Source organism: Octopus sinensis, linkage group LG2 (assembly GCF_006345805.1).
Source record: "Octopus sinensis linkage group LG2, ASM634580v1, whole genome shotgun sequence".
NCBI classification, from domain to species: Eukaryota; Metazoa; Mollusca; class Cephalopoda; order Octopoda; family Octopodidae; genus Octopus; species Octopus sinensis.
Window position 1 is genome coordinate 207,779,700 of NC_042998.1, and position 11,522 is coordinate 207,791,221.

General features: G+C 40.6%; 1 long non-coding RNA gene across 1 annotated transcript in view; it reads right to left on the bottom strand.

Annotated features, from left to right (window-relative positions):
* Window positions 1–5,423: 5,423 nt before the first annotated feature.
* Window positions 5,424–11,522, bottom strand: part of LOC118762380 — a 22,017-nt gene continuing 15,918 nt past the window's right edge. The window contains exon 3 of the long non-coding RNA XR_004998124.1: window positions 5,424–5,476. This is a non-coding gene — a long non-coding RNA (uncharacterized LOC118762380). The remainder of the gene's footprint in view (window positions 5,477–11,522) is intronic.

The following is an 11,522-nucleotide window of genomic DNA, read 5'->3' on the forward strand; positions in this document are numbered from 1 at the left end:
GACCCCGAAAGGATGAAAGGCAAAGTCGACCTCTACGGAATTTGAACTCAGAACGTAGCGGCTGACGAAATACCTATTTCTTTACTACCCACAAGGGGCTAAACACAGAGAGGACAAACAAGGACAGACAAACGGATTAAATCGATTATATCAACCCCAGTGCGTAACTGGTACTTATTTAATCGACCCCGAAAGGATGAAAGGCAAAGTCGACCTCTACGGAATTTGAACTCAGAACGTAACGGCAGACGAAATACGGCTACGCATTTCGCCCGGCGTGCTAACGATTCTGCCAGCTCGCCGCCTTTATATTATGTATATGTGCGTGTGTGTATGTATGTGTGTGTGTATATATGTATGTATGTATGTGTGTGTGTGTATGTGTGTCTGCGCGTGCACGCGCGCGCGCTATTTAGATTCGTTTCGATTATCTGCAACGAGAGTTCAAATTCCACCAAGGTCAACCGGCGAAAGTAAATACGAACACCCAGTGTTTATGGGGTACAACTTAATTAAGTCTCGATGCATCTACATAACCCTAAAATTAACCCTAGACCCTAACCAGTGTGCATTGTAAAAACATCGTTACGTCGACGCGTCGGGACCTCTATATTTAATTTGTGCCGTTTAGGGTTCGGGTATATGTTACGCCGAAAACGGGTGGTGTACGTATTCGTTACCTCCGCCGGTCAACCTTGTCTTTTACCATTTCGGGATCTTAAAAAGAGCCCTGAGGGCAGGGCAGGGAAATGGCGGAGTTGTTAGAGTATCTAGAGCGAGGTCATGTGGTATCTGTTTGGATTCTGTATGGTTGATGCAGCTGGCATCCCAATCTTACATATACCATTGCCGTGGGTTATATTGTTGTTGTTGTGGTGGTAGTCATGGTAGCTGCAGATGAATGAAAATGTATTTCTTGAGCTGCGTGTGGAAGTAATTAACGATTGAACAATTAACAAACGATTTATTTACTCAACAGAATGGTTTCCGTGTTGGTCCTTTAACAAAATCTGACTGCGACAATTACACACCAGGTGGGACACACTAATGAGACTTAAGATTTTATATATAGATAAGTAGCTATATGCGCAAGAGTGGCTGTGTGGTAAGTTGCTTGCTCACCAACCACATAGTTCCGGGTTCAGTCCCACTGCGTGGCACCTTGAGCAAATGTTTTCTACTAAAGCCCTAGATCAGTCATAGCCTTGTGGGTGGACTTGGTAGACGGAAACTGAAAGAAGCCCGTCGTATGTGCGTGTGTTCGGGTTTGTCCTCGTGACCTGGCCAAAAAAGATTTACAAAATAAGTACCAGGCTTGAAAAGTAAATGTCCTGGGGTCGATTCATTCGACTAAAAGTTCTTCAAGGCGGTGCCTCAGCATGGCCGCAGCCTAATGACTGAAATAAAAGATAAAATTTAAAAATTCTGCAACAGTTATTTCTGCCACCATCAAAAGTGAATAAAATTCCAAAAACCAAGACTTACCGTCGATTTCCTATACTTTGGAACGATGTTGTGCTCCCATGTGATAACGGAGACCATAATTGAGCACATCACCTATTTGATGCGGTTGAAGGTGTATGGCCTGGTAGTTAAGAGTGTTTGGTTCATGACCGTAAGGTCGTCGGTTCGATTTCTGAACCAGGCGATGCTTTGTCTCTTTCAGAAAAGGTACATCATCTTTTCACGTTCCCCTAGTTTACTCAGCTGAAAATGAAAACAGCCCCAGTCTCTCTCACATTTTAGCTGTCGCTTACTTTCTCGATTATCTGCTGGATCGAATGCGAGAGGGCCGAGAGAGGCTCCATGTCGGTCCGAAACACTCCATAATGACCCACAACAATTAGTAAAAGCATAGTATCAGCTGTCGGATCAGACTTGCTCGCGAATCTCATAAACTGATCTCAAAGATGAGTTTCTTCAAAGTGCTACTCCTGTTTCCAGTAGTGGAACTTGCCAATATATGGATCCTACAGACAACGAAAATGATAAAGAAGATGAGATATTCGTGTTGTCCATAGGTATTAAATGGTGCTATACAGTGGATATGAACTAGCATCTAGCACTTCAGCCATTTGTAGATCGGTCTCTGGACCCTTGGAAATTAATTTACGGAAGATAAATTAAAGAAGTATTTTTAAAATTAAGATCAACCTTGTGTTTTTTTAAAGAAGAATGTAATGACTGAGGAACTTGCAGAACTTAAACATTAGAATCCCAAACGAAATGGCATTTAACGTTTCGTGTTGTCCCAAGTGAAATTGTACAAAGAATATAAGCATATGCAGTAATTATCCAGATTTGGTATATTCTATTTCAACAAAATGCTACCATCTACTCTGTGTGCTGCCCTAGTGGCAAATTATATAAAATAAAGTAGCATGCTTACCAACCACATGGTTCTGGGTTCAGTCCTACTGCGTGGCATCTTGGGCAAGTGTCTTCTACTATAGCCCCGGGCCGACCAATGCCTTATTAGTGGATTTGGTAGACGGAAACTGAAAGAAGCCCGTCGTATATATGTGTGTGCATGTATGTTTGTGCGTCTGTGTTTGTCCCCCTAGCATTGCTTGACAACCGATGCTGGTGTCTTTACGTCCCCGTCACTTAGCGGTTCGGCGAAAGAGACCGATAGAATAAGTACTGGGCTTACAAAGAATAAGTCCCGGGGTCGATTTGCTCGACTAAAGGCGGTGCTCCAGCATGGTCGCAGTCAAATGACTGAAACAAGTAAAAGAGTAAAAGAGTATTTCCTGCGAATAACGTCTAGTTTTAGAAGATGGTCGATAATGTATAACCGTTTATAGCAACAACGATGTATTTAAGTGAAAAATTATCAAACTGCGTGATACATAAAACCCGATATACCACATGCGATAACAGAATTGGACAAACCTGAAGTTTGATAAACTCCAAAATAAGTCTGGTTTAAAATATCAAATAGAAATACTATTTTCTTTTATTTGTAGAAATACAGCTTAATATTGAACATAACCTTGTATTTCGTTTAGTGATGAGAAATATTTAATTAACGATTTTTCATAAATGGTTTTGAAAGGAGTCTTAAAGCTTGAACAATAACTGGTATTTATATACACACGCTAAGGGGGGGGGAGGGAAACAATACGATATTTTATAGAGTTTCAATTCGTTTAATTTTATTTTGACCAAAATAATGAATTTAATGATTTTATTATAAAATAATCGGGTGTGAAATGTCAAATATTTCGAACTTTGAAGATTTATTTTAAAAGGAATCATCTAGCTTCTGTAAAATACCAGAGATTCTTTACTGAGCTTTGTTTAATTAATGGAAATGTCTGGGCAAGTATAGTAAGTTTGCAGTTTATATATTGTAGCAAAATGTTCTAAAATACAAGTTAAATTGGCTTTTGCACAAAATCAAAATTCAAGCTTTATTTTTAATTTTGTCTCACATTAAAGAGGTGGGAGAGGGAATAGATTAATTTCAATGCGGAAGAAAATACTCAAAACAACAAAAAGTTAACAAATCAGAAAAAAGAAACACACATCCAAAGCGTTTGGTTTTTAATATGCTTTGCTTGCACATATAATTCCAGACGCAGATTATTCTAACATACACCCACAAAAAATTTAAAAGTTTAAATTTATAAATTAACACGTTAAAATTTCTGGGTCTCTAAATAAAAGGAAAACTGTTTTATAAAGTCTTAAAAATATCTTTTTTGTTTTTTTGTGCAAAATCGTTTAGTACAACGAATAGAACTTGATAGCTGATTGTACCGAGTTCTCAGCTACCACGAGATTACCCGATTCCGAAATAGTTATTCCTTGTGGACGTAATATTCCATCGACTTCGGTGAGGAACGTCTTTTCCAGTTGACCATTTGGAGACAAACGAATTATTTCGCAATTCAAACGGTCAGCAACGTATATTCGTCCATACTGATCGACTGCTACTCCAGTGAGGGCGCACTTACCGCCGTGTTCGTTTCTTTTATAGACGAACTTGATTTCTCCAGATGTGATATCAAGTGATATCAATTGGTTTTGTCCCATATCAGATATCAGAACATTCCACATGTTAGTCACTGCCAGGTAATCAGGCCATTGTAGACCACAGGAAAAATTGTCACTCGTGAAAGTTCTCAGTATGTTGCCCTTAATATCAATAATATCCAGACTAGGTTTCCAATACATTGTCGAACAAATAAGTTGATTAAGGTCTCGCAGACAAGCTATTGCAGTGTAACACTTTGAAGTCTTAATAACCTTTTCGATTTTCATAACGCCGACGTGTCGTATGATTAATAACTTACAACAGTTCTGAATAGTTGTAATGACCTCGACGTTTGAGTAGATGTCGATGCGGGCCGGATAGTCAGCCAGATTCACAAAACCACACAACTGGCCGTAAGGAGTAAACTTCTTAATTTTACAATTCGACACATCGGTTGCAATAATGCTGCCGTCAGCGCTGACGGTGAGATCAGAGAAAGCACAGTCCCTGTCGCTATCACTAGTTAAGATATTTCGGCGCTCCCATCGACAGCCTTTAGATTTTACGCTCCAGGGGTAAATTCCAGGATCAGTGTTAAGTACAGCACTGGGGAAAAAGTTTCTGCAAAGATCTCTACAATGCTGGGTTTGATTATTTGGATTCAAGGACACAAGACTGAAGGCCTCGGTGATCTCATCTGTTTTTATTGATCGCATATCCGGAAGGTAGACGCAGGATTGACCCTGGCCCCTCAGAAACGCCTGATTAACAATATGAAATGGTTTCCTTGAAACTTGGTTTCCCAGTTTGCTTGCTGGCACCCAGGTTAGCCAGGTATCATCGTTGTTAACATAAGCATTCCTCTTACAGTCCGGACACGGAAATGGAGAGTCATTAGTTGGGGTATAAGTATCTAAACACTGCTGGCAGATCATACAACCACACGAAATTATTTTAAACACAGAAAAATGATGGCGTTTCTTTTGGGAGCAATATAGTTGATTAATAAAATCCATGTTCGTAACTTTCAACATTAGTCTAATTGTGAACTAGTTTAATACCTAAAAGCTGTCGGCCTTTCTTTCTGACCTTTGCAGTTAAACTTCCCCAATAAACCGATTGGTTTCGATTTTGGCCGAAACATCCCGAACATCACTGCTGCTTCTTATATCTTGTGGCCACATGGTATGATTTAAAACATTCTCATTGGTTATTCAAAATTAACTATATTTTTTACATCCAATTTTCTTCATCCAAACTATTTTGTTTCATGTATAACTGGCAATTGAGTGGTTCTCGGTTCAAATCGTAGACGTTTCCGTTATTTTATTTAATTTTTATTATTTTTAAAATAAATTATCTTATTTCATTTTTACTATTGAATACCAAATAGAATTATTTTAACTCAATTGCTGGCAAAGTTGTAAGTAAGACGACGAGCTGGCAGAATCATTAACACGTGGGACACAATACTTAGCAACCTTTCTTCCGGATCTTTTCGTTCTGAGTTCAAATCCCGCCGAGGTCATCTTTAGCTTTCGTCCCTACAGAGTCGATAAAATAAGTACCATTCAAGTAGTGGGGTCGATATTATCGACTTGTCCGTGCCCTTGTAACGGACCAGAATCTCGTTTAAAGGGGATGCTGGGATCTTGGTCACTTATACGTCACGGGAACGGGGCCGCCGGAGCTAAAAACAAACTGTAGTAATTGGCAAACCAGGCTTGACTCAAAGTCCATTATTTAAATCACTTCACTTCAGCAACGCTGCTTCTGTCTTCGGGAAACGAATGAACCTCACTAATTCTTGCTCTTTGTTCACACCAAAAATAAGGAAGTTGTGCCTCTACTGAAAGAAATCATCGTAGGGACTTTTCATATCTAAGATATTGGTTCAAAACCTTGTCACGGAGCTAGCAACTTCAGATGAGAGGTCAAGTGGATTATATCGATCCCAATGCTCAGCTGGTACTTGTTTCATCGACCCCACAAGGATAAAAGGTAAAGTCGACCTCTGTGGTGTATGAACTCAGAATATAAAAACAGACGAAATGCCGCCAAGAATTTTGTCCGGTGTGCTAAAAATTCTGACAACTACTCTAGGCACAAGGCCCGAAAATTTTGGGGAGGGGGCCAGTCGATTAGAGCGACTCCAGTATGCAACTGGTACTTAATTTTTCGACCCTAAAAGGATGAAAGGTGAAGTCGACCTCGGTGGAATTTGAACTCAGAACGTAACGGCAGACGAAATACCTATTTCTTTACTACCCACAAGGGGCTAAACATAGAGGGGACAAACAAGGACAGACAAACGGATTAAGTCGATTATATCGACCCCAGTGCGTAACTGGTACTTAATTTTTCGACCCCAAAAGGATGAAAGGCAAAGTTGACCTCGGCGGAATTTGAACTCAGAACGTAACAGCAGTCGAAATACCGCTTAAGCATTTCACCCGGCGCGCTAACGTTTCTGCCAGCTCGCCGCTTTATAATCACTACGAATTTTCTTTTCTACTCTAGGCACAAGACCCGAAACTTTTGGGGAGGGAATCAGTCGATTAGATTGACCCCAGTACACAACTAGTACTTAATTTATAGACCCCCGAAAGGATGAAAAGCAAAGTCGACCTCGGCGGAATTTGTACTGAGAACGTAAACAAACGAAATAACGCTAAGCATTTCGCCCGGTGAGGTCGACTTTGCCTTTCATCCTTTCGGGGTCGATAAATTAAGTACCAGATGCATACTGGGGTCGGTCTAATCGACTGGCCCCTTCCTCCAAAATTTTGGACCTGTTGCCTAGAGTAGAAAAGATTACAATTCGTGATTCGTAGTCATGATATTGATCTTGGAAGATAGAAGATACGAAGTGGATTTAGACGCGATTTGAACCCCTACGAGCAATATTACTGCGTATACAAACATTTCATTTATAACATTGTAAAGTTTTGTTTAATTGACTAAGAAGAGAAAAACACATTGTTATTATTAGCTACAGGCGTGGTCGTTCGTCTTGCTAGAAATAGCAGCCATGCCGTCCTCGAATTATACTCTGATATCTTAACTGTTTAGCATTCAGATTACGGATCTTTTCAGTTTGACCGGCAGTTTTTAAAAATAATTTCCACGTAACTAAACACTTTGGTAGAATGTGTTTATAAAACATCTTTTTCTCTTGGCTTTATTGAGAAAATTCTATAGTTTGTAAGATATTTGTTGTTGTTTTTTCTTCTGCAATTTCAACCAAGCAATGACGTCTATTAAGGTGAAAACATTCTTTGCCGTATGAATATGTTCCTCGTTTAAGAAACAGATTGGGTTTATTTACATTTCTGAAGAAAAAAAGATACCCTTCCCTCCACCCCTAACCCTAACCCTAAAACAGATTGAAATGCAATAGATCGATACTAGGGTCATAATTATGGGTAACAATTTCATATGACACCGCTAGAAAAAACTGCCGTTCAAACCGAAAAGATCCCAGATTACTCTGTCAACTGGGATGCTTCTTTATTCACATTGTTTCGAATTAATCCTGCATTATGTCATAGTCTTCAGATTTCATTTGTGTGGTTGTTTATTTTTAGCCTAACGTCGGCGCAGGCGTGGCTGTGTGGTAAGAAATTTGCTTTCCAGCCACGTGGTTCCGGGTTCAGTCTCATTACGTGGCATCTTGAACACGTGCCTCCTACTATAGCCTCGAGCCGACCAAAGCCGTGTGAGCTGATTTGGAAGACGGAAACTGAAAGAAGCCCGTCATCTATATATATAAAGATGAGAATGTGTGTGTCTCTGTGTGTCTGTTTGTCTGTTTGAATTCCTAAAACTCGAGAACTGCACAACCGATTTCATTCAAATTTTACGCATTCCTTGCTTAGGATCCATACAGCGTCATGAGCCCCAAAATTTTTCAACTTCTTGCCTAATGCGAGCCTAGAGTAACCTCTTACACTATTTCAGTATTACGCCTCTATTGTAATGTGAGATAACACTTTCAGTTTGAAAGCAGTCTGTGCTGTATATATATATATATATATATATATATTATATATATATATATATTATATATATAATATATATATATATATATATATATATATATATATTATATATATATATATATATAATATAAAATCCGTTCTGTCTGTGTCTTCTAGGATCTCGGGCATCCTCCATCCGATTGCGCTCAAGTTTGATATGTAGATACCGACAGTATCAGGGCGTGCATAAGTCTTGAAAAAAATTACAAAAATCGATTCCAGGTGAGAACGCGATCGATAAAGCCGTGGAAACGTGCATTTGTACGCGCAAGTACATCAGCTGTTGCGATCGATACTACGCGTACGCGAGAAAAATGCACGGTATCTTAAATTTAGGTTAAATCAGTGTTTATCAAAGGGGAGGCCCATGGGACGTTCGGACAAGTTGTTTTGAGAAAATTTGGTTTAAATGGTTGACAACTCAGCACCATCCATTGGATGGGTGGCGTTTTGCTCGTATATATATATATAATATATATATTATATATATATATATATATATATATATATATATATATGTATGTATATATATGTATGTATGTATGTATATATATTCCTTATACATTCCAAAACCGAGTTACTGATTTTGACGTATGGCATATCAAAAGATTCAGTACTCTTTCGGTTACAAACTAAACTTAATTTTCATTCACATATTTGCATTTCAAAAATTTAACATTATAATCTTATGCATTTTATAAAGCATTTTATACGATGACGACACCTTCACTCTCTCACTCACTCACTCACTCACTCACTCACTCACTCTTCCTCTCTCCTTCTTTCTCTCTGTATCTCTCTCTTTCTCTCTCTTTAACACACGCGCACACACGCACGCACACACACACGTCCATTTCATATACACATACATACATCTTTCACTTTCTCCTCTCCTTCACTTTCTGCTCTCTCTGTCCTTTTCGCTTTCTCTTCTTTCGATTTCCGCTCTCTTCAAAGCATAAACAAATAAGTTTTTACGGAATGAGAAAAAGACAGAGAGACAAGAGAAAGAAACAGAGACAGAAAACAAGTTTCTCTTGGAGAAGATGAAAGACTGGGATAGATATGTGTGTGTGCGTTCCATCGTTGCTTGACAACCGGTGTTGGCATGTTTACGTTCTCATAACTTAGCGGTTCGGCTAAAAGTCCGATAGAATAAATACCAGGCTTTACCAAAAGACAAAAGTACTGGGGCTGATTCATTCGACTAAAAATTTCTCAAGGCAGTGCCCCAGCATGGCCACAGTCTTGCGACTGAAACAAGCAAAGGATGAAAAATAACATTGTAGGACAGGTACGAGAGGCCGGATGTGGCCAGTTTGAACAAAATATTTTGACCGGATTTGGCCGGTTTAAATACTAAAGGATTAATTAAAGAAGAGACACAGATAATGCAATTCTGCTTAACCTCTAAGATGGATGGATGGTCACGGATAAAGGCGGGGTTGGTTTTAATCAGAAAGGGGCTGAGATAGGATTTGCAATTCTTCCTTATAAAACCCTCACCAGTGCCAACAACCCAAACAGAGCCACGGGCTGGCGGACTGTCGCTCGAGTTTCACAAAACTGTCATCCGCCAGGCACTAGCGTATCAAGAGGGGGCAGGGGTGGCGTAGGGGCGGTATGTCCCGGGCGGCACTTTTAAAGGGGTGGCACTTTTGAGTTTGTTGTCGGCAATATGTAATTTTTTGTGGGGTCTAGGGGGCGGCAGAAGGAAGGGTCATCCCCGGGTGGAACACGCTCTAGCTACGCTAGTGCCGCCAGGGTTAGGGGAGCACCAACAGATGATGGATGCAGGGATGTGTTGTTACAACAGCAGTAGTTCCCATACCACTACAACTACTACTACTACTACCACCACCACTACTACTACCACCACCACCACCACCACCACCACCACCACCACCACTACTACTACTACTACTACTACTATGTGCTCTGTCAGAGTTGACCCGTCTGTTCAATCAGGAATAGCTTGGGTGTAAACAACAATAACGAAAGAGGCAAGCTACACGACTGACTGGCGTTCGATCCCTAACAGATGCACGCTGGCCCCTGGCCCACGGGCAGGCTGTCTCGTCTCTCTCTCTCTCTCTCCTCTCTCTCTCTCTCTCTTCCGTAGCTTCTGTAACGGTATCTGTTCCTTAGAGCTGGCTAGTCTTGTGCCTTTCTCATTCAGTCGCCCCAAACCCACTGCAAATGGCTGAGTACTCCACAAACACGAAGATCTCATGGAGACTGGAAGCCATTTGAATATTGGAAGAGAGTTATTCGTACCCTTATGATTCGCGCCGGGTCTCAAAATGCACGTTGGTTAAGGCCTTTTGAAATCTGTAACAGCTGAAGAGGTTGTAAGGCGTGACAAGGTCATCTTGACGATTTTTCCTCTTTTACTTGTTTCAGTCATTTGACTTCGGCCATGCTGGAGCACCGCTTTTAGTCGAGCAAATCGACCCCAGAACTTATTCTTTGTAAGCCTAGTACTTATTCTATCGGGTGCTTTTGCCGAACCGCTAAGTTACGGGGACGTAAACATACCAGCATCGGTTGTCAAGCGATGTGAGGGCGACAAACACAGATACACACACACACAATGTATACATATACATATATACGACGGGCTTCTTTCAGTTTCCGTCTACCAAATCCACTCTCAAGACACCAACCATTCTTTCTGCTACACCAAGGCCGAGCTGGTGGCCAAGATCAACGAGATGTTTGAAGGTCTTCTCAAGGATAAAGTGAGGGAGAGCTGTCTTCAGTTTCTGATGAAAAGATGGGGGCGGCTATTTTGAGCAAACTTTTATTCCCCAGCCATAATGTAGATACTTTATCTTTGGTTGTAATCTTGTGTATTCTTTCCTTTGTATGTCATTCAAACTGTCAAATTTAGTCCGAACGACTATATATATATATATTTATATTGATTGATTGATTGATTCTAGTTTCAGCTTATGAGCTGTGGCCATGCTGGGGCACCGCCATTTGGTGTTGCTACTTGGTTTCACTTCATGGAGGCTTTCTAGCAACTGCTATTTGGTGCATGAGAGAGTTCGATGCAGCTGCCCTCATCTGCCCCTCCTGCCGTGAAGTTGGTTCATCTGGGACACCTGACAGGAAGAGATCCAGCTTCATTTTAAAGACATCTGTATCCACCCCATGCAGGTCTCTCAGGTTCTTCGGGAGGATATTGAAGAGCTGTGGGCCTCGGAAGCCCAGGCTATCACAGAATCTTGTCCTACATCTTGATGGCAGGTTTGGAGTCCTAGGCACCACGCAGTGGCGCCCAGTTCTGGCATTTGCGTAACTCTCGATGCCAAAGTTCAGGACACTTCCCTCCAGGATCTTCCAGATGTATATTATGGCATATCTTTCCCGCCTACGCTCCAGAGAATATAATTTTAATCTCTTGAGTCTTTCCCAGTAGCTTACATTCTGCATAGAGGCTATCTTCTTTGTGTAGCTTCGTTGGATCGCCTCATATATATATATATATATAT